At 42.4% G+C, this 24,571-nt stretch overlaps 1 protein-coding gene across 8 annotated transcripts in view; it reads left to right on the top strand.

Moving 5' to 3' along the window:
* The window catches only part of PKIG (cAMP-dependent protein kinase inhibitor gamma), a 92,566-nt gene that overhangs the window by 30,156 nt on the left and 37,839 nt on the right, over positions 1-24,571 (top strand). The window contains exon 2 of one of the 8 annotated variants that reach the window (XR_004431247.1): positions 8,097-8,199. The exons of 6 other annotated variants lie outside the window; for them this stretch is intronic. The gene's annotated coding sequence lies outside the window, so the exon portion shown is untranslated. Of the gene's footprint in view, positions 1-8,096; positions 8,200-20,085; positions 20,197-24,571 lie in introns of those variants that run through there. One more of the 8 variants, XR_004431245.1, reaches the window with a different exon arrangement.

Raw genomic sequence — 24,571 nt, forward strand, 5'->3', positions numbered from 1 at the left:
TCTTTTCCTTCTTTCTTTCCTTCCTTCCTTCCTTCCTACCTTCCTCTTTCTTTCTCCTTTTCTGTCTCTTCTCTTTCTTCCCCTCTTTCCCTTCCTTCCCTTCCTTCCTTCCTTTCTTTTCATTTTCTTTCTTTCTTTCTTACAGGGTCTTGTTCTGTTGCCCAGGCTGGAGTGCAGTGGCATGATGACAGCTCACTGCAGCCTCCACCTCCAGGGCTCAAGTGATCCTCCTGCCTCAGTCTCCCAAATAGTTGGGACTATAAATGCGCGCCACTGTGCCCAGCTAATAAAGCTATTTCTGCTGAAGTTACGCCTAAACTCTTCTTTGCACATGTCATTCCTTATCACTTATCACCTAAAGAATGACAGGGGGCTTTGGCTTTGAATGGCCCTCAGTATGTATAAGCTCCTAAAAATTTCAGTTTATCTCATCTTCAAAAGCAGTCCATCTCATCTGCCTGTTTTTCTTTTTTTTTTTTTTTGAGACGGAGTCTCGCTCTGTTGCCCGTGCTGGAGTGCAGTGGCCGGATCTCAGCTCACTGCAAGCTCCGCCTCCCGGGTTTACGCCATTCTCCTGCCTCAGCCTCCCCAGTAGCTGGGACTACAGGCGCCCGCTGCCTCGCCCGGCTAGTTTTTTGTATTTTTTAGTAGAGATGGGGTTTCACCGTGTTAGCCAGGATGGTCTCGATCTCCTGACCTCGTGATCCACCCGTCTCGGCCTCCCAAAGTGCTGGGATTACAGGTTTGAGCCACCATGCCCGGCCTGTTTTTCTTCTTAAAATAAACTTTTAAAAAATAAAGTTTTTAAAAGGTACAGAATATTTAAGTAAGATTTCTTCTCCCCTTTCCCTCAAATCTCCATTCTCATTTCATATAAGTAAACCATCCTTAACAATTTCCTGGATAATTCTTCCAGAAATTATGCATGTCCAGACAAATATAAAATCTATTGGTTGCTTAAAAATTCTATAAATGAGATATTATACAAAATATTCTACTACTACTGTTCACATAGATACATTTTATTCTTTTGAATGACTTCATGGTTGTATCACTTACAAACCTTTTGGCTTTGAGTAACAGAAGCAGGGAATATACTGAAGGAGTGTCAGACAAGGCTTCCAAATTGTCAGAACCAAGGCAGGCCAGGGAATCATCCTGTTTTAGCTGAAGCACCCAGGCCAGTGTGTTGCCATCACTGGCCTTGGACACTGTCAGGAATAAATTCCAACTGTTTCTTTGTCATAGTGTTACTTCTTAAGGTTCAGAGTCCCAGTGAGACTATGCACAATGGGGAAGTACCCCAAATAGAAAGAAGTGACTGGATGTTGGAAAACTTAAAAAATGGTACATTTCCATTACATTGGTATTCTGTTGTATGAACATGCGATAATTTATGTATTAATAACTAGCCACTTCTTGGTGAATATTCAGGTTGTCATATTCAGTTTTTACTAGCAAAAACCACTGCTGCAAAGAAAATTATTTATGTATGTCTTTGTGCATTTTTGTAAGTATATCTGTGAGATTAATCTCAAGAAGACTGCGCTGGATCAGAGAGTATGTATATTTAACATTTTGATGTAGCGCTGGGCGTGGTGGCTCATGCCTGTAATTCCAAAACTGAGAGGCTGAGATGGGCAGATTGCTTGAGCTCATGAGTTCAGTATCGGCCGGGGCAACATTTTTTTCATGGGCAAAACCCCAAGAAGAAAATATGAAAACAAATACAAAATAAATAAAAAGAAAAAAGAAAATTAGCTGGGTGTGGTATTGCACGCCTGTAGTTCTAGCTACTCAGGAGGCTGAGGTAGGAGGATGCTTTGAGCTGGGGAGGCAGAGGTTGCAGAGATCGTGCCACTGCACACGAGTCTAGGAGATAGAGCCAGAGCTTGTCTCTAAATAAATAAATAAATACAATTGTGATGTATATTGTAATTCATCCTTAGAAGTTTTCACTGGTTTCCACTCCCATCTACAAAGTGAACTGGCTTTTAACTTACAAGATACAAAATTATTTATGGCTATGTATTCAGAAAAAGCCACAAAGTGTCACACCAGGTGAAAAAGGAAGTCCAAGTTACTGAGGTTTAGAGTTTCAATATTTATCAGGTAAGCATAGCCACCAAAGCCATTTTTGTTCTGAAAGCATTTGCTGATCCCAAGAAAGGATTTTTAAGGTTAAACTGTATCGTTGGTGGTTTCACATATGAGGACAGAATTCTTAGCTTGTTGTCCGTCAAGGATGGGGAATCAGATAAACCACTTTTCTAGTTTGAATGGAACCCCTAAGGGCATAAGAAAGAACTTGAACTAAGCCAACGCTCACATAGCCTTGCCACCCAGCTTCTAGGTCTAGGGAACGGAGACCGAGATCTTTCATCATTATGGTTCTCAAGTAATGGTGCCATCAGGCAGCTGGCAGAAGCAAGTGAAAATTTTCTCTCGAGGAAGATGTTATCATCCCGAACATCAAAATAGTCCTCTAAATAACTTTTTATGTAATGACTAGCACATAGGATTAAAACCAGATTCACAAGGAAATAAGATACCATGAAAAGAATTAGCAAAAGCCATATACAACAAAACTATCAAAGCCATGAGATATTGGAATTTCAGATGCAGTATGTAAAACACTATTTACAATTCAAAAAGAAATAGAAGCCAAGATAATAACGTCACAATAGGCCAGGCGCGGTGGCTCACACCTGTAATCCCAGCACTTTGGGAGGCCAAGGCAGGCAGATCACCAGGTCAGGAGTTCAAGACCAGCCTGACCAACATAGTGAAACCCCATCTCTACTAAAAATACAAAAAATTAGTTGGATGTGGTGAGGCAGGAGAATCGCTTGAACCCGGGAGGCGGAGCTTGCAGTGAGCCGAGATCGTGCCAGTGCACTCCAGCCTGGGTGACAGAGCGAGACTCTGTCTCAAAAAACAAAAAAAGTCAGTAAGTAGACATTGTCAAAAGTGACAGCAGGCCAGGCATGGTGAACCCGGGAGGCGCAGCTTGCAGTGAGCCAAGATTGCGCCACTGCATTCCAGCTTGGGTGACAGACGAGACTCTGTCTCAAAAAAAAAAAAAAAAATGACAACAGATTTGAAAAAACCCAAATAGACATTCTAGAACCAAAACATATAATAATCAAAAACAAGAATGCAGTGGATGAATTTAAAGCAGATTACCTAGCAAGAGAGAAATAGTGAACTAGAAGATAGAATAGAAGAAAATTCTCCAGAATAAACCATCAAGAGATTTTAAAAATGTAAAATATAGAAAAGATGGTTAGAGAATTAAAAGGACCCAGTGACAAGTTCTAATATACATTTTAAGAATTTTTTTTTTTTCCCAAGTTTTTTCTTGCTACATTGCCCAGGCTGGAGTGCAGTGGCTATTCCCAGGTGAGATCATGGCACACTGTGGCCTCAAACTCCTGGCCTCAAGTGATCCTCCCACCTCAGGTATGTAGGTGGGACTGCACCCAGCTTTAATATACATTTAATTGGAATTTCAAAATGAGTGGAACAAGAATGGTGCAGAAGCAATATTTGAGGAGATAATTGCTGATCATTTTCTAGAACTGCAGAAAGATGAATTTGCAGATTCAAAAGTATATGGCCTTGAAGAAAAGCTAAAAACTGAGCAAGCATCCATCTTGTAAGTCAGACCACATTTTGTAAGTCAGAGAAAACACAGCAAAATAGTTCTAAAGAAGATAACGAGAAGCTAGGCATGGTGGTGCATGCCTATAGTCCAAGCTGCTTGGAAGGCTGCAGTGGGAAGATTGCTTGAGTTGGAGGCCAGCCTGGGCAACATAGTGAGACCCTTCCTACCCTGTCTCTAAAACAAATAAAATAAAAGGAAAGAAAGAATGAAAAGAGTAGAAGTTAATAAAGTATAAAGCAAATGTATAGTAGGGAAAATCAATGAAGCCAATGTATGTTTCTTAGAAAAGATTAATAAAAATGATAATACTCTGATTAGGTTGATCAAGAAAAGGAAGACAGGTGGCCGGGCGCGGTGGCTCAAGCCTGTAATCCCAGCACTTTGGGAGGCCGAGACGGGCGGATCACGAGGTCAGGAGATCGAGACCATCCTGGCTAACACGGTGTGACCCCGTCTCTATTGAAAAATACAAAAAACTAGCCGGGTGAGGTGGCGGGCGCCTGTAGTCCCAGCTACTCGGGAGGCTGAGGCAGGAGAATGGCGTGAACCCGGGAGGTGGAGCTTGCAGTGAGCTGAGATCTGGCCACTGCACTCCAGCCTGGGCGGCAGAGCGAGACTCCGTCTCAAAGAAAAGGAAGACAGGAATAAAGAAAGGAACACAAATAACCAAAATCAAGAATTAAAAAGAGGGGGCTGGGCACAGTCTTTAATCCCAGTACTTTGGGGAGCTGAGGCAGGCAAATCACTTGAGCTCTGGAGTTTGAGAGCAGCCTGGGCAACATGGCCAAATGCCATCTCTACAAAAATTAGCCAGGTGTGGTGGTGTGCTCCTGTAGTCCCAGCCACTCAGGATGCTGAGGTAGGAGGATGGCTTGAGCCCTGGAGCGGGGAGGCTGCAGTGAGCCTAGATCATGCCACTGTACTTCAGCCTAGGGGACACAGTGAGACCCTGTCTCAAAAAAAAAAAAAAAAAAGTGCTTAAAAAAAAAAAAGAGTGAAAAAGGGAGATTGTATACTCATTAACAAAATAATGATACTATAAATAATGTTTTTTTTTTTGAGATGGAGTCTTGCTCTGTTCTATTGCCCAGGCTGGAGTGCAGTGGCACGATCTCAGCTCACTGCAACCTCTGCCTCCCAGGTTCAAGCGATCCTCCTACCTCAGCCCCCCAATAGCTGGGATTACAAGCACGCACCACCATGCCCAGCTAATTTTTTGTATTTTTAGTAGAGACGAGGTTTCACCATATTGGCCAGGCTGGTCTCTAACTCTTGACCTCAGGTGATCCACGTGCCTTGGTCACCCAAAGTGCTGGAATTACAGGTGTGAGCCTCCGTGCCTGGTCACTATGAATAATTTTAAACCAAAATTTTGAAAATTTAGGTGAATGGATAAATGTATTAGTAATATAACTATTAGTAAAAACAGAGGCCAGGCACAGTGGCTCACACCTGTAATCCCAGCTCTTTGGGAGGCCGAGGCGGGTAGATCACGAGATCAGGAGATCGAGACCATCCTGGCTAACACAGTGAAACCCTGTCTCTACTACAAATACAAAAAATTACCCGGGTGTGGTGGTGGATGCCTGTAGTCCCAGCTGCTCCGGAGGCTGAGGCAGGAGAATGGGGTGATCCTAGGAGGCGGAGCTTGCCGCGAGCCGAGATTGCGCCACTACACTCCAACCTGGGTGACAGAGCGAGACTCCATTTCAAAAAAAAAAAAAAAAAAAAATGGAGCCATCTGAGTGTGGTGGCTCACGCCTGTAATCCCAGCACTTTGGGAGGCCAAGGCGGGAGGATCACCTGAGGTCAAAAGTTCGAGACCAGTCTGGCCAACATGGCGAAACCCTGTCTCTACTAAAAATACAAAAATTAGCTAGGCATGGTGGCCCATGCCTATAGTCTCAGCTGCTTGGGAGACTGAAGCAGGAGAGTTGCTTGAACCCGGGAGGCGGAGGTTGCAGTGAGTGGAGATCATACCATTGCACTCCAGTCTGATTGAAAGAGTGAGACTCCATTTCAAAAAACAAAAAACAAAATGGAATCAGCAGTTAAACTCTGCCCTTAAAGAAAACTAGCCCGTCACTAGGAGTATACCAAGTACTTAAGAGAAAGAGTTAATATTACACAAATGCTTCCTAAGAATAGAAGGAGATTAGCAAAACAAAAAACCTGACAGTGACATTATGAGAATGGAAAAATCACAAGCCCTTTTACTCAGGAAGTTTTCTACATTTTACTATGAAAAATTCCCAACTATATATTAGCAAAGCACAATCCAATATTTTACTTATTATTGTAGTATAACAAACTACCAAAGTTTTGTGGCTTAGAACAACTGATTTTTTTTTTCCAGAGATTCTGTGGGTCGGAAGTTTGGACTGGGCACAACAAGCCTGGCTTGTTTCTGTTTCTGTCTAGGCACCCAGCTGGGAAGACTCAGAGGAGGGCTTGAAATCAAGCCCTTGGCTTGTTGATCTTTGTCGTGTCAATTTCTTCTTTTTCTTTTTTCTTTCTTTCTTTCTTTTTTTTTTTTTTTTGAGACAGGATCTTGCTCTGTTGCCCAGGCTGGAGTACAGTGGCATAATCATAGCTCATTGTAGCCTCAGCCTCCTGGACTCAGGCGATCCTCCTACCTCAGCCTCCTGAGTGGCTGTGACTATAGGCACATGACACTACACCTCACTAATTTTCGTATTTTTTTGTAGAGACGAGGTCTTACTGTGTTGCCCAGGCTGGTCTAAAACTCCTGGGCTCACGTAATACTTCCACTTCAGCCTCCCAAAGTACTGGGATTACAGGCATGAGCCACTGCACCTGGCCGTCTGTCTTACCAGTTTCGAAAATCTCCTTGTGGGTTAAGGAAATAAGCTATTTGTATTGGTAGGAAATATAATTTCTTCTAGTTTGACATTTGATTTTTATTTTGCTCATCATGCTTTTTGCCATGCAGAATATTTTTATACATAGTCACATTTATTAATATTTCCTTTAAAGACTTCTGGATTTTATATCATAGTATTTGGAAATACCTTCTCCATTGTGAGGTCATAAAATGTGCCATATGTTTTTCCAGTGCTTATATGGTTTCATATTTTTGCATTTAGATTTGTGGATCCACCAGGAGCTATTTTTGGGGTGAGGAATAAGACTACTTATTAACCTCACTTTTCTCAGTCAGATGGAGAGATCAGTTTTGACTGTGGAGAAGGGGGCTCTGGTAAAGTATCTTGATCATCTCTTAGGGGGATCATGGGATTGTGAGGAATTACTCTCTTTTCACCCAAAGGAATTGGAATGAGCATCTGAAGTCAAAGCTGCCTCTCCCCTACAGCAGGTGGGAAAAATGGTTTTAAACTGAATCCTTTTTCACTATTCCTTCTCATTTCCTGAGACTTTCTGCTACTGTGGTATCACTGGCCTCATGACGTTATGATTTTGATCTCATTTTTGTTGTATTTTAAAGTGTTTTTTTTTTCTGATGTCATGAAAGGACACAGCTTCATTTTATGTATAAGCTCTCTAAATCGTGATATAGTGTGAGTTATTGTGAATTCTAGCCATTATTATTATTATTAGAGATGGGGTCTTGCTATGTTTTCCACAGCCAGAACCAGAGCTCCTGGGCTCAAGCCTCCTGCCTCAGCCTCTTGAGTAGCTGGGACTACACATGTGCCCAGCTTTAGCCATGATTTCTAGGATCAGTTTTGGAGGGCTTTCCTTTCTCATTTTTTTTGTTTGATCCCAAGTCCATCTCAGGCAGTGGTCTTTCTGTAACTTTCTATAACTCTCCATTCATTTATTATATTATAAGATAGGCTGTGAATATAGGAGGAAACAGACTTTCATGATTATGATTTCACATTCCTGTCATTGTTCCAGATGTGTATAAACCTCTCAGACCTTTGAGACTTGGTTTAAGATAAGTCCTTTGAACAACCAGTAAAAATCATTAATGGAAATAAAGAAAATCAGCAGTTCTTTTTCTTCGTTAGGACATCTTGACCTTGATATGAATACTACTATGCTACTTGGTCTTGGATGAATGATACCAACTTTGACGTGGGCACTTATGAAAATATTTCAAAGCATCATTTAAAAATTACTTATTTCACCATTCTAACTAAAGCAATAGCTTTCATGTGTTAGTGGGTTTTTTTCTAATATCTGCTTATGCTCATTAAGTGCCTTCTGTTTGTCAGGCCTTCTGCTAGTGCTCAGACTATAGAGTTGAATAAAATACAAAATTTTCCATCTACTAAGGGACATAGAATATAACAAGTGGTTATAATGTACTGTGCTGGGAACTATAATGAAAGTGTTATTGGGGGCATGTATTGGTCAGGATTCTTAGTAGCAAACAACAGTATTCACTGTAGTTGGCTTAAGCAGAAAGGTAGTTTAACATCTGCGCTTGGATGTTACACAGATGGAAGTGAAGCAATCACGGACAATATTTCCATGAGAAATGGCCAGCCCCACTAAGGGGGACTCTTCTGGAGAAAATACTACTGCTGCCTTTACCAGCACAGGTAACATCAGATACTGGACATCAGAAACTGTCCCATAACAGTCCTAGAACATGGGCTTATAATTTTCTTTACATGTTCTAGTGCAGTTAGATGCAGTTAGCCCATTCATAATCTTTATATCCTTCATGCCCTTCATTGGTCTATAGCAGCTGCTACTGAGTTTGAAAAAGGCCTGACTTTAATATGTACTTTACCTCGGGCAATCATAGGTGATTGATTGATTGATTGATTGATTTTGAGACAGAGTCTTGCTGTGTCATCCCAGGCTAGAGTGCAGTGCCACGATCTCGGCTTACTACAACCTCTGCCTCCTGGGTTCAAGCAATTCTCCCACCTCAGCCTCTCCAGTAGCTGGGATTACAGGCACCCACTATCATGCTCAGCTAATTTTTGTATTTTTGTAGAGACAGGGTTTCACCATGTTGGCCAGGCTGGTCTTGAACTCCTGACTTCAGGTGATCCACCTACTTCGGCCTCCCAAAGTGCTGGGATTACAGATGTGAACCACCATGCCCAGCCAATAGGTGATTATTTAAAAAATTTTTCCAACAATTCATGCCACTGATTACCCGTATCTCATTCCCTAAGACAGAGATTGGGAAACTATGGCCTGCAGGCAAATTCCAGCCTACCACTTGTTTTTGTAAATAAAGTTTTATTGGAATACAGCTATGTTCATTTTGTTTACACATTGTGTGTGGCTGCTTTTGCACTATAGTGGCAGAGTTGAGTAAGTTGCCACAGAAACCACAAAGCCTAAAGTACTTGCTGTCTTTAGGCTTGCTGTCTATCCATTTACAGAAAAAGCAGAAAAAATTTACCAGCCCCTGTTGTAATGCTTATTAAATTCCGTCTGCCTTTTAAGTCCAGCAGGTGAGATAAATCAGTTTCTTTCAGACTTTTTGACTTTGAAAATAAGATGTGCAATTTATGACTCATGCATGCATATCATATATTATATGTAAATGAAACATTTTCTTCTTTTCATTCTATTCTATACTGTTGCATGTTTTGAAAAATATGCTAATCCCAGCTGGGCATGGTGGCTTATGCCTGTAATTCCAGCACTTTGGGAGGCCATGGCAGGCAGATCACTTAAGGCCAGGGGTTCGAGACCAGCCTGGCCAACATGGTGAAACCCCATCTCTACTAAAACTACAAAAATTAGCTGGACGTGGTGGTGCGCACTTGTAATACCAGCTATTCGGGAGGCTGTGGAAGGAGAATTGCTTGAACTGGGGAGGTAGAGGTTACAGTGAGCTGAGATTGTGCTGCTGCACTGCAGCCTGGGCGACAGAACAAGGCTGTCTCTAAACAAAGAAAAATAAAAAATATGTAGTCCCAGTCTATTAAATTGATTTCATGACCCACAAATCAGTTGTAACCTATAGGTACATAAATAGGCATGTTCCATTCATGAGTTATCCAAGATCTGTTTCATTTCTTTGGGAGTTTTGTCTGCATTCCCTTCTGGTTTCCATTACTAAATCTGCCAGGGTTCTCAGGTACTACTAACAATAAGTGTCTGCTCCAGCTGGTTTAAGCAGGAAAGCATTTCTTAAGAAAAATGTAGGGATCTTATAGAATCTTATAGAGGGCCAGATAATGGATCCTAGTGCTGCCTAGATGGGAATTAAGCAGCAAATGAAATGCAGGTTGGGGAAAGCCATCTAACTACACCGTGAGACTTCCCTAGAGAAAACCCCATTGCTGCCCCTGTGACCCTAAGGTCTGGCTACCAGATACCCTGCAAGGTCAGCCCGGTAAGAACTCAGTCCCTGTGATTGTCTCACCAAAGCTTCTTGAAGGAGGGCTCTCCTGGCTCAGGAGCTCAGAGGCTGCTCAGGGCATTTCCACCTTTTGGAATCCTGCTTCATCTTCATCTTGCTGTTCTAAAAATCCTGATTTTTCTTCTCCTGTTTTATTTTCATTTTCTTCGGCTATCTACTTTGCTCCTTTCCTTCTCCTTTTCCTTTATCCTCATACTCATCTTGGTCATTCCTGTCATCAGGTGGCGTAACTCAAGGCTGAGGTCCCTGAACAGAGCTTAGAGCTCATTTCTTCCCACTTTCAGTTCACCTTCAATGGCTTCTCTAGCTTCTGCTCATTGAGGTTGTTGTCCAGCTTGTGTTTCTTGTGCACCTTCCAGTGCCGGGCACAGACTGGGCAGCACACCTTCTGGGCCAGGCCCGGGATTAAGGACAGGAGCAGGGCTCTAGAGACTGGGAGACTGTTCTTGGCTGACAGAGTGTGGCTTATGTCTCTCTTCACCATTTTTAGTGGCCAGACAATGTGTTTGATATTTTGATTATTTCTATTATTTCACTATTATAAATAACTCTGCCTGTAATCCCAGCACTTTGGGAGGCTGAGGCTGGCAGATGGCCTGAGCCCAGGTGTTTGAGACCAGTCTGGGCAACATGGTGAACCCGTCTCTACAAAAAAAAAAATACAAAATCAACTGGGCATGGTGGCGCATGCCTGTAGTCCCAGCTATTCAGGAAGCTGAAGTAGGAGGATCACCTGAGGCTGGGAGGTGGAGACTGCACCGTGATCATGCCACTGCACTGGAGCCTGGGTGACAGAGTGAGACCCTGTCTGAAAACAAAGCAGTAAGTAACTCTGATATAAATGTCTCTCTCGTTTATAAGTCAATGTATGCACATTTTGTAGCGCTTGGTATGTATTGTCCAAAAGAACTTAAAAATAACTTTTTGTATTTTTTCTTTTTGTAGAAGTAATGCTATATTTTATTATAAAATACTAATTGAAAATACCAATAAGAAAATAAAAATTATCTGCAGTGTCATCATCCTGATATACTACCGATTAATAGTTTCTTCCATTTTTTTCTACTTTCCATTTTACAAACATGAGCCTCTTCTATATATAGAGGCTCACCTTAACATTAAAGTGAGACTCTTTTTTTTTTTTTGAGACGAAGTCTCACTCTGTCACCCAGGCTGGAGTACAGTGGCACAACCTCTGCCGCCCAGGTTCAAGCAGTTCTCCTGCCTCTGCCTCCTGAGTAGCTGGGATTACAGGCACCTGCCACCGCGCCTGGCTAATTTTTTGTAATTTTAGTAGAGACGGGGTTTCACCGTCTTGGCCAGGCTGGTCTTGAGCTCCTGTGATCCACCCACCTCGGCCTCCCAAAGTGCTGGGATTACAGGCATGAGCCACCGTGCCCAGCCCTTATGTGACGTTTTTTAAATGTCATCAGATATTCTTCGGTAGTATTACTTATCGTGACTGTGTAATATTCCATTCTGTATATCTACCAAAGTTTATTTAACTACTCCCTAATTGTAGACCTTAAGGATTTTCAGTTTTACAGTATTCTGAATAGTGCTGAAGTGAATAACTTTAAGTCAAGTCTTTGCACACACATCTATAGTGGTTTCTTTTGGATAGATTCTTAGATGTGAAATGAGTGGGTCAGAGAGCATTTACATTTTTTAATTAAGAAACTTTATTTTTTAGACCAGTTGTAGTTTCCCAATGAAACTGCACAGTACAGAGAGGCCCCATATACCCTGTACATTTTTAAGTATTCCAGCACATATTGTCAAATTGCCCTTTAGGAATGTTGTACCATTTTCCATTTTCACCTACATTTTCTCATATTTCCACAACACTGAGAAGTATCATTTAAAAGAAATCTCGATAAGGCACATGTCTAGTAGAATAGCTATTCCAGTCAAGGTAAGACTAAATTTCTGTCTCCTGAAATGTATGTTTACATTATTCAGTCCGTTATTATTTATTTTAGTTGGTGATCACACAATTCCACCAGCCTTCCTTCTTTTGCCAGTGTAACAAAAATTATAAAAGTAATACACAGACACAAAAATAAACACTCCAGAACAGAAAGATATAGTGATGAAAGTAAAAAAAATCCTCACTTGCTTTAGCCAGGCCTTCTGAAAGCTGTTTTTTACTGTAATTTTCATAATTGTGGTAGTTACCTCCAAAACTGTAAATAAAATGTACATAAACATGTAATTTTTATTTTTATTTTTTGTTATTTTATTTTTTATTTTATTTATTTATTTTTTTGAGATGGAGTTTCACTCTTGTTGTCTAGGCTGGAGTGCAGTGGCATGATCTTGGCTTACAGCAGCCTCTGCCTCCCGGGTTCAAGAGATTCTCCTGCCTCAGCCTCCCAAGTAGCTGGGATTATAGGCATGCACCACCATGCCAGGCTAATTCTGTGTTTTTAATGGAGACAGGGTTTCACCATGTTGGTCAGGCTGGTCTTGAACTCCTGACCTCAAGTGATCACACCTATGGCAGGTGTGAACCTTGCCATATCTCACACTCCCCATGTAATCCTGCTGTCCAGAGATATACAATTTGGTATATTGTATATCCTTTCAGAGATTTAAATGTAGGCTGGGATCAGTGGCTCACACCTGTAATCCCAGCACTTTGGGAGGCCAAGGCATGAGGATTACTTGAGACCAGAAGTTCGAGACCAGCCTGGCAACATAGTGAGACCCTGTCTCCACAAAAAATGAAAATATTAGCCAGGAATGGTGGTGCGTGTCTGTAGTCCTAGTTATTCCAGCGGCTGAGTTGTGGGAGAATCACTTGAGACTAGAAGTTTGAGGTTACAGTGAGCTGTGATGATATCACTGTACTCCTGCCTGAGTTACAGTGCAAGACCCTGTCTCGAATGAATGAATAAATATAGCAGTAACAACAAAACATGGACTATGAGCCAGGTACTATGCATTGTCTCATTAAATCCTCATAGTGTCTGAGATGGGGGCCCCTGTTTACTAAAACATAAACTTGAACCTTATGTGGCTAACTGGTGACTTGCCTAAACATTTCCAGTATTTGCTATGATAAGTTGTATGCAATAAATAAGATGTATCTAATTATGTGTTCTTATGTGATCATCTCCATTTAATACATTTCCACAACTAGGATGGTTTGGTTTAAAAAGTGCACATTTAAACTATTTAAACTTTTGATTCCTCTTGAGAGAGGTAGTTTAGAGTGTGGACTTTGTTGTCACACATACCAGTATTTAGATTCCGACTGCCACTTACTGGCCACTCACTAAAATGAAACTGTACATCAGTTTGCCTACCTCTAAAGTGGAAGGATAACAGAAACCTCATATGGCTGTGAAGATTAAATGAGATGCTGCTGCAGTGTCCCTGGCTAGTGTGCACCACCTGGGAAGAATGGCATCCAAGACAGACCAGGCCCCTCATCTCACAGAACTGATGTTTTAATGTGGGACAGGAGGAGGCAGCAGTGAAAGACAGGCAGTAAAGAAATTAATGAACAACAAAAAAAGTGGTGCTGTATGGACACTTAAACAGAAAGTGATGTGATAGGTAGATGGGTGGTTATTTTAGGTTGGGTGGCTTGGGAAAGTTTTTCTGAAAAAGTGACATCTCAGCTAAGGTCTCAATGATAAGGATAGTTTTATAATTCAAAAATTCCTAGAAATAAAAACATGGGATCAAACATTACATGCTTTAGGCCAGGCACAGTGGCTCACGCCTGTAATTCCAGTACTTCAGGAGGCCGAGGCAAGTGGATCACTTGAGGCCAGGAGTTCAAGACCAGCCTAGCCAACATGGTGAAACCCCATCTGTACTAAAAATACAAAAATTAGCCAGATGTGGTGATGCAGGCCTGTAATCCCAGCTACTTGGGAGGCTAAGGCAGGAGAATTGCTTGAACCCAGGAGGCAGAGGTTGCAGTGAGCTGAGATCGTGCTCTCACTACAGCCTATGTAATAGAGTGAGACTCAAATAATAATAATAATAACAACAACAACAACAAAGTGACCTGAAGAAATTTCTAAATAATTTACATTCTATGTATAGACACGCCTCTTTTTCTTTACCATGACCAGAACTTTTTTCCTAATGTTAAAAAAAGTGGGGTTGTTCGAAGATTGTCTTAGGGACCTTTTAATGAGCTTTACTGACCGGGGGAAAAGACAAGAAAACATGTAAGTCCCTTTTAGGAATCTCTTCTATTTCCTCTCACCATGTTAACTGTCTACCATCACCCATTGTACTATAAACCTTTGTCTTCACTTTACTGGCCTTTTTCTCTACACCATATGCTGCCTGCATTATAGGACTGGAAGCTGCCAACATGTGTGTTAACTAACAAGCACTTTTTCGTCTTTGGAATTAGGCAATGCCTGGGTCAGGGGAGATGCAAGATTCAGATCAGCAATGCTTTTGCTGTAAACACAAGGCAGCTTTTAGAGTAGACTGGTTTTTCCAAACACATTCATTGGCAAGGCTGTAACACCTTCTGTGAGTTAAAACTGTGCAGAAGGCTCTGCACATGGGTTTGTTACAGTTGAGCCTTTTTCTTGTATGGCATGCAATGGGCGCATTGGGCCTTGGTGAACACTGTACACTACCATTGCTTCTCCCCAGAATTCATAGGTAATAAGACCTCTTTTGTTTGTAATGCATATATGATTACACATTGTTTGTGGATCTGTTCGGAAAGCCTTTAATCATCGTATATTAATTGCACTGTAAGAAACGTTCTCTTTGTAGGTCTTGAGCAGGCCTCAGCATCTTTACAACAATATACATGTTTTTGTTTGTTTGTTGTGAGACGGAGTCTCGCTCTGTCGCCCAGGCTGGAGTGCAGTGGCACAATCTCAGCTCATTACAACTTCCGCCTCCCAGGTTCAAGCAATTCTCCTGCCTCAGCTTCCCCAGTAGCCGGGATTGCAGGCACCCACCACCACACCCGGCTAATTTTTTTGTGTGTTTAGTAAAGACAGGGTTTCACCATGTTGGTCAGGCTGATCTCGAACTCCTGACCTCAAATGATCCACCTGCCTTGGCCTCCCAAAGTGCTGGGATTCAGGCATGAGCCACACCAGGTCAATATACATGTTAAATTACAGACATCATCCAGTTACTGTTTTGTTCATGTATGGGGCAAGTGTATATTTTTATATAATATACATGTATTATAATTTCTGATTCAAGCCTTAAAGAAAATATGTAGTTCAAACTTGGAAATAAATGGATTAAAAGTCACTTGTTCTTAAAATGTGGTTTCTTTTTATAATCTTTTAAAATTCAGCAACTTAAATAAAACATCCTGAGGGCAACATGTGTTAGTGAGGGGGACTGGGGGTGGCGTGGGGAGGAGTGTGTTTGATGAAATTGTCCAGGAGCAAAGCACCACTTACTTGAAGCCCAGAGATTTGTCATCCAAATATGTGCAGATTGCTGGTGCTATAAATAGTTTGAACTCAAGTAAACAGCCTCTTTCCCCTAACTGCTGCTTGGCCATTATTTAGATGCCAGCACAGACTGAGGAGCATCTCACACCAGGCTTAAGGCTCTTGTGCCCAAATTTTGGGCTGCTTCTCTTGTGGGGAGAGCTTCAGCTACCCTGACTTGAGATGACTGAGGGTCACATGTTCACCCTCTTTAGTTATCCCATGTTTGGCTCCCACCCCTATGCAACCTGATGTACGGTTTCATAAACATGCCTCTGCTCTGATGAGTAGCACTGTTCTAAGAAGATTCCCGGCAACTATTAAAAAGCCCTGGGGCCCCATGGCTGTTGACTGAAGTAGATTTAAGAAGCACAGAAGTTCTTTTTTCAGGGCAGAGGCACGCATGTCTCATTTCTTTCTTTGGAACTAAGTAGAGTGGCACTGGTTGTCAGAACTGCTGCAGACTGCCTGTGCCAGCAACTCATCTGCTCTGTGCCAGGCAGGCAGGCTGCTGACATTTCAAGAGTCCCTTTGAGGACTCAAGCAACATGCTGTCATTAGAACAACTGAGGACATTCCATGGTTTATTAGTATATTTCCTTTGGAAAAAATGTCCCCCCCCCCCCCCCACTTTTTAAAATTCCTGCTTTGGCTGCATTGCTGCATTCATGTACAGTGACTCCTATGACAAATGCCCATGAGGGGATTATGACTGATTTAACATTTTGTTGTTGAGGGGAAATAAGGAATGGTAGAAGAAATACTAGATTAAGGATCAGGAGCCTGGATTCTTGCACAAGTTACCTAAATTTTCTTAGGTTTGATTTCTTCATTTGTCAAGTAAAGATAGTCATGTCCCTCCTGTTTCTTGTGGTTGATGAGAAAATGTATGTAAAGGTACTTTCTGGACTATACCAAACAAATGGAATGCAAAGGAGAAGTAGGGTAATGGAAGGAGCTTGGTGTTTGAGTCTCACAGGCCTAGCCCATACTGTGATCTCAAGCAAATGGCTAATGTCTCTCAGCCTCAACCTTTTCATCTGTAAAATGGGAATATCTATACTTGCCTTGCAGGAATGTTAGAACGATTAGAAATAACATATGTAAAGCACTGACAAATGGCAAACAATTGTCTAATAGCAATAATTGTTATTATTACACTTAATGTGGAGATATTCACTCTGGGTGATTTGGGATTCTAAACCTGAGGAAGTATTCAGTTTATAGATGTAGAGATTAGCAAAAGGCCCTGCTAGTAACTGATAGTAGCAACTGATAATAGCTACCTTTAAAAAATCCAAGTAATACATGAATATGACTTTTTAAAAAATCTCTGAGTCCAGAAAGGCATCTGTCTCCTGCTTACCTCCTCACCCTGAGGCAGCCATTTTATTTTTCTGCTTTTACTTCTTTTGGTGGTTATTCTATTTCTCTAAATCATATTACTCCCATTTCCTTTTTTAAATGAATTTTGTTTTTGTTAGAATGGTACATGCAAATAGTTTGCCTTAGTCTTTTTTAAGGTCAAATATCATAAAATATTTATAATAAAAACCATCTGTTCCTTGCCCCCACTCTTTCTTTACCCTTCCTCCTATCCTGCTCCCAAGAGCATACACTTTTGATCCTTTTAGGCATTTGATCTAGCATTTATCTCTCTATATCTAAATAATATGCTTATTGAGATATCTGGGTTTTTTTTTTTAATTGTATTACAGAAATTTTCAAACATGTATGAAACTAGAAAGAATAGTATAATTAATCCTCATGTACCACCCATTACCCGGCTTCAAAAATCAACAACCTATGACCAGTCTTGTTTCATGTGTGCTGGTAGCCATTTTCCCCTGCCACTAGATTATTTTGGAGTAAATTCTAGACATCATTTTATCAGTAATTACCTTAGCCTTTTTTTTTTTTTTTTTTTTTTTGCAACAGAGTCTCACTCTGTTGCCCAGGCTGGAGTGTAGTGGTGCAATCTCGGCTCACTGCAACCTCCACCTCCCTGGTTCAAGCAATTCTCCTGTCTCAGCCTCCCAAGTAGCTGGGACTACAGGCACACTCCACCACGCCCAGCTAATTTTTTTATTTTTAGTAGAGATGGGGTTTTACCATATTAGGCTGGTCTCGAACTCCTGACCTGAGGTGATCTACCTGCCTTGGCCTCCCAAAGTGTTAGGGTTACAGGCATGAGCTACTGTGCCCAGCCTAGCATGTACTTTTAAGAGAATAAGGACTCCTTTTAAAATATAACCACATTACTATCACACATAAAATAATAATCTTTTATTATTAGCAGTGATCTCCATAATTTTTTAGTTCCAATCAGATCCAAACAAGGACCTCACGTTACCATACTGCTTTTTCTTGACTCATCAGTTTTTTGTTTGTTTTTGAGATAGTCTTGCTCTGTTGCCCAGGCTGGAGTGCAGTGGCACCATCTCAGCTCACTGCAACCTCCACCTCCCAAGGTTCAAGTAGTTCTCCTGCCTCAGCCTCCCAAGTACCTGGGATTACAGGCATGTGCCACCATGCCTGGCTAATTTTTGTATTTTTATTTTTGAGACGGAGTCTGGCTGTCACCCAGGCTGGAGTGCAATGGCATGATCTCAGCTCACTGCAACCTCTGCATCCTGGGTTCAAACGATGCTCCTGCCTCTGCCTCCTGAGTAGCTGAGATTACAGGCACCTGCTACCACGCCCAGCTAATTTTTGTATTTTTAGTAGAGATGGGGTTTGCCGTGTTGGCCAGGCTGGTCTTGAATCTTGAACTCCTGTCATGCAGTTGGTGTTCATCAGACATCCTGTCATGCTTTATTTGACCACTGACAATTAATAATAAAAGACTTCTTTAAGGGGTAGGTCTCAGTTCATCTGTTTGTCCCACAGGCCTCTGTCCTGCCTGGGAAGCTGCTGTGTACTAGAAGGGTACTAAGGTTCTAAGTGGAAGATCCTTTAGGGCACATAAGCAGGAGCTGCAGTTAGATTGAGGGCCCTTCACATGTTAGCATAAGGTGGCCAGTCTCTTATTAGAAGCCCTAGATCAATCCTAGGTAGTTCATTCAATTTATTTAAAGAGGCCTCCTGTCTTTGGCTGTGGTTCTACAAAGCTTTTGGGCCCTCTGTGTGCTGCAGGTATGGGATAGAGGAGCTGGTGGCACAGGACCTTCAGTGGATCCCTTCATTTTTTGGCCCTTCTGAATCTTCTCCACGCCTGCTGTCTTCAGGTCCAGAGCCTCCCTGGGGTCCCACACGTTTCCTTGTCTCTCGTTTCCAATGGTGTTTTCTTGTCCTTGTGCTCCAGACTTCAGTTTCTGTCGTCATACCTCTCTGATCTGAACTTTTTCTATCTTCTGGAAATTATTTGAAATGAAATCCCTTGTTCTCCAATGATCCTTCTTTCAGCAAGAAGGCCCAATTTGTAATTCAGAAGACATGGTGCTTTTTACAAAAAGTATGTTATTGTTTTACCATAAACTGGACTAAGTAGAGTGTGTGTGTGTTTAGAAAATATTTATTGAGTTTCCTATTTTATGGCAGGCACTCTTCTAGGCACTTGGGATAGATGTATTCAGTGAACCAGGGAGACATACTGTTGACCTTGTGGAGTGTACAGTCTGATGGGGAAACACACGGACCATGTACTTATAAATATGTTAAGGGTTATGAGAAGAGACATGGGGTACCATGAGACCATTACAGCAGGGGGAGCTAACATGGCTCAGAGAAAAGGGCGCCCTAGGGAAGTGACATTTAATCTGAAATCTGATGGCTGAGTAGGAGTTAACCAAAATAAGAAGGAAGAGCCCTTCAAATTTGTATTTCAAAGTGCAGTAGCAAGTGAGAGTCTCAGACCAATAGAGAGTAGCAAGTGAGAGTCTCAAACCTTCTCCTGTTGGAGCACCAGACTGTACTACCTCAGGATAGTCCCTTGCCTTCTCTGGATCTGGCCTTCCTCACCCCTAAAATGAGGAGACCACATGCTCCTTTCAGCTGCAAAAATCAGTGAGTCTGTTTAAAGTTAAGGTCACTGTTGAAGTGAAGGTCCATCTATCCCAAAACAGCTGTAGTTGGAAACTTATCTCAAGCTAGTGGGAAGTGGTTTGAAAAAAGGCAGGGAGGGGACAGTGTGATATCCTGTGAACCTGTCCAGTTTCTAGCCACATAATCACTGGGGTCAGGCTTCTCTTCTCCTTCCAGCTCTTCTTCAGACACACCAAATCAGCAGTCCAAAGGGGACCACAAAGTGGATCCTCAGGACATCGAACCCTGAAGAAAAAGCAGCCATGTGTACTCCAAAACCAAAAAAAATATGTCCAGCAATGTCTTAGTCATCTTTTGTGGGTTTGATTCCCCGCCCCTCAAAAATGTCTTAAGTTTCTGAATTCAAAACAGTGTGTGTGTGTGTGTGTGTGCGCGCGCGTGTGTGTGTTTGTGTGTGTTTTGAGACAGATTATTATTCTGTCACCCAGGCTGGAATGCTGTGGCATGATCTCAGCTCAGGGCAACCTCTGCCTCCAGGTTCAAGCAATTCTCCTGCCTCAGCCTCATGAGTAGGTAGGAGCCTTCTGAGTAGCTGGGACTACAGGTGTGCACCACCACACCCAGCTAATTTTTTTGTGTTTTTTAGTAGAGACGGGGTTTCACCGTGTTGACCAGGCTGGTCTCGAACTCCTGACCTCAAGTGACCTGCCCACCTCAGCCTCCCAAAGTGCTGGGATTACAGGTGTCAGCCACCACGCTTGACCAAGAACATTGTTTTAGGTGTAAGTGTGGTTCCTTCTCTGGGGCCTTACACTAGGATTGTGGTGAGACGACGTGTTGTTCTTCCTTTTTTCCTGTTCTTCTGTATTTTCTTATCTTTTTACAATAAGCAATTATGATTATAGTTGGAAAGAAAACAAAATCTACTTTTATTCATAAATCTCAATCAATATGCTTCTCAATTAATTGTGTAGAGAAAACATGGACCTTCTAACTACTTGGCATAGTGAATAAGTGAGTTGGAAATGGTATGGCAGCTGAAACCCGCCTTTGATAGGGTGATGAGCGATTGCACTGTACAGCAGCTGTGTGGACTAGAAAGTGGGTAGTGGTGGCCAGCATTTCTTTATTCATATACTCCTTCAACAGATATCCGTCAGTTGCTAGCTGATGTAGTTGGAATGTTTAACGATATTGATGGATATCTGTTGGATGTCATGTTGAAATGGGAACCCCAGTGTTGGAAGTGGGGCCTGGTGGGAGGTGTGTGGGTTATGGGTACGGATCTCATGAATGGCGTGATCCCCTCCCCGTTGTAATGAGTGAGTTCTTGTTCGGTTAGTTCAGGTGAGAACTGGTTATTTTTTAATTAAAAAAAAAATTTATTGGCCAGGCGTGGTGGCTCACGCCTGTAATCCCAGAACCTTGGGAGGCCCAGGCGGGCGGATCATGAGGTCAGGAGATCCAGACCATCCTGGTTAACAAAATGAAACCCCGTCTCTACTAAACATACAAAAAATATAACCGGGCATGGTGGTGGGCGCCTGTAGTCCCAGTTAGTTGGGAGGCTGAGGCAGGAAAATGGCGTGAACCAGGGAGGTGGAGCTTGCAGTGAGCCAAGATGGCGCCACTGCACTCCAGCCTGGCAACAGAGCGAGACTCCATCTCAAAAAAAAAAAAAAAAAAAAGCATGGGACTGCATGTGTGCACCACCACGCCCAGCTGATTTTTGTATTTTTAGTAGAGATAGTGTTTCACCATGTTGGCCAGGCTGGTCTTGAACTCCTGACCTCAGGTGATCTACCTGCTTTGGCCTCCCAAAGTGCTGGGATTACAGGTGTGACCCACCGTGCCTGGCCCTGTTTGTTTAAAAAGAGCCTGGCACTTCTCCCTCTCACACTTGCTCCCTCTCTTGCCATGTGACATTCTGGCTGTCCTTTCCCTCTACCATGTCTAAAATCTTCCTAAGGCCTCACCAGAAGCAGATGCTGGTGCCATGCTTGTTATACAGTCTGTAGAACCGTGAGCCAAATAAACCTATTTTCTTCATAAATTGTTCAGCCTCAGGTATTCCTTTATAGCAATGCAAAACGGACTAACACTGCCCCGACAAATTAATCAATCTGTGTCTGTGATTTTCTCATGTGTCAGGCAGGGATAATAATTATACCTACCTCATAGAGATCCTTATGGGATTAAATTAGGTAATTTATATAAAGCAGTTAGAATACAACCGGACACACCTGTAATCACAACACTTTGGGAGGCCAACTCAGGCAGATCACTTGAGATCAGGAGTTCAAAACCAATCTGGGCATATGGCGAGACCCCCGTCTCTACAACATAAATAAAATAAACAGAATATTACCTGGTATGTGGTAAATATCCAATAATAGTTTTGGGGTTTGTTTATGGATTTCCTTATTTTAGTAAGTATCTCATAATATGTACAAAATACTGCTAAATTAGACACCGATCTTTTCCTTAAGCAGTTAGAATTCTGGCAGAGAAAAAAGATCTGCCCCCAAATAAATATGTGTCAACAGAGAAAAGGGTGTGTTTCTTAAGAAACAGAGAGTACTAAGGAAATTCAGAGGAAGGAGAGACCCCTTCTAAACTGGGGGTAGAGGGTGGAATTAAACAGCCAAAGTTTCCTTCATCCTCAAAGGAGCTGATACTACTGTCTGAAAAATAGCCAAGTTTCCTGAAGGGAAGCCCTTTAAGAGGTGGTAGTGCAAGGGGGTTTGTGGATTCAGGACTGGCCCCACACAGTCCCTAGTTAGAGTACAGGCTCTACCCCTTGCTCCCGTGAGCCTTTGAGCAGATTGGTCTGCTCACCATGCATCTGTTGCTACAGCTGTAAGATGTGAATATTAATAATGTCTCCTGTACCTGATTATTGTGAGGATGACATTAAGTGGTGTTTACAGAGTGCTCAAGTGCACATCGTGGTCCCCGCCCACATAAGTGTGTCCAGTATTGTCAGTTAAAGAAGAAATGAATATGTCAGTGTTGCTTTGGTTCTGTCTTCCGGGATTCTGTCACAGACATAGAATTACTCAGTTCACAAGGGAAGTGATACAAAGTACATGTTGTTGAAGAAAATGATGTTGTTTTTATGAATGGGCTCCTTACTATTATTTTTGTTCAAGTAACAAAACGTGATTCAAAGCACCCATCTCAAGAGCCCAGCCTCATTTCCTGACGCCTACTCAGGCTTCTGGAATAAAGGCTCAGCCAAACAATGGCCCCGACCTCCAGTCCCTCCAAACTGAGTGCTGCTGCTGAGAACAGGCCTGACAGCTCTGGGTGGGCTTTTGTTCGTTACTCATCCCGACATTCTGGAGAAATACAGGACCCTCTTTATTTAAAATGACTTTATTTCATTGTCACATCACCATTAGGGCAAAGGATGATGAAACGGTCAGAATTAGACAAGAAGTATTCAAGTATTTTTCAATGTATAGTATGTGCCAGGCACATAACCAACACAAGAACCTTGGAGAGTAAGGCTATTGTTCTTCTCATTTTACACTGGGAAACCAAGGCACAGCAAGAAGGTCTAGTGTCCAGAAGGAAGCCCAGATCTCTCCGAGCTGTGAGCGACTGCTCTCTGTGGGTTACCAGGATGGTGTTTTGTTTTGTTTTGTTTTGTTTAAAGACGGAGTCTCACTCTGTCACCCAAGCTGGAGTGCAGTGGTGCAATCTTGGCTCACTGCAACCTCCGCCTCCCATGTTCAAGCAATTCTTCTGCCTCAGCCTCCCAAGTAGCTGGGACTACAGGCACACACCACCACGCCTAACAAATTTTTTTTGTATTTTAGTAGAAACAGGGTTTCACTGTGTTGCCCAAGCTGCTCTTAAACTCCCGAGCTCAGGCAGTCCACCCGTCTGGGCCTCCCAAAGTGCTAGGATTACAGGCATGAGCCACCACGCCCAGCCAGGCTGGTGTGGTTTTTATTCCACGGCAGTCCTATGTCACATTGTTGAAAAGCCTTCAGATTGGCAAACTCCCTCCTAATATAGCCTGTTTTCTTGGGTGTTTTTTGATAAGCATCTGTGTTTTCTGAGAACTAGTAAAAATTCTCGTTAAACCATAAACTACCACAGCCTCTTCCCCACCTGTAGAGAGCTGCTTTCCCAGTAGAGCTCCGGTCCTACCTTCCCATCACCATCGAAGTGGCATTGAAACATATCAGATCTGCTCCTTTCGAGAGAGTTAGTTGAAGCCCAGTCTTGCTTCAGGCCACATAGGATTTGGGTAGCAAAGCAAGGAAAGCAGCCTCTCCGACCTAGTGGCCTGAGTGTTTCCTTCCCAGGCTGGCTGCAGCAACCATTTTGAGAAATGGCATTGGCATTGTCATGTGTGTAGCATGTGTGCTGACCTAGTTAGGAGTTGAGGCTTCATTTCTAATTCTGTCCCTTTCGTTTTGAGCTGTGTGACCTTGGGCATGTCACCTGACTTCTCTGTGTGCGTCTTCTGATCCAGGAAGGAGAGGTTGGTAATGTAGCCTCATAGCATTTATCTCACTCTCCTAAGGATGTTGTGAGAATCAAATGAGATGATGTACAACGAGAGCAAACATTGATTCAATACTTACTATGTACCAAATACTTTCAGTTTCCTCACATGTGTTTTTTAATTCTCACAATCCTAAAACAGAGGCACTAGTATCCCACTTGACAGTTAAAAAAACTGAAGTTCAGAGAAATTAAGTCACACAGGACTCAGATCCACATCTGTGGCTCCCAAATGATGTTCCTAACCACTATGCATGACACCTTGCTTCCCATTGTACACAAAAATAGAGAGATGTTCTTTGTCTTTCCCATCAAGCATTCTCCAAATGCAAGAAATGATCTCTCATAACCACTGCTGTTCCATGTTGGTCCCTAAGGACACTTACAGTCTCTTACTTGTTTGTCTTGTCTTGTAGTTTATGCTGCTGCTTTTCATGTCCCTAAGGACTTGTTCAGTGAATTCTTTTGGTTTTACTCCCAGAGAATCTGTTCATCTCCTTCATAAAGGGGGTAAAGGTGCCCAGCTGAGCCTGGCATCTTGGGCAGTGGCCTCTGACTTCTCCGGGGTTCTTCCTTCCCTCAAGCATGTAGTTGGGTAGCTTGTAGTAAAATGCTCTATAATGCATTTGTTGAAAA

The sequence above is a fragment of the Trachypithecus francoisi genome, unplaced genomic scaffold, assembly GCF_009764315.1.
Source record: "Trachypithecus francoisi isolate TF-2019V2 unplaced genomic scaffold, Tfra_2.0 Lachesis_group21, whole genome shotgun sequence".
NCBI lineage: Eukaryota > Metazoa > Chordata > Mammalia > Primates > Cercopithecidae > Trachypithecus > Trachypithecus francoisi.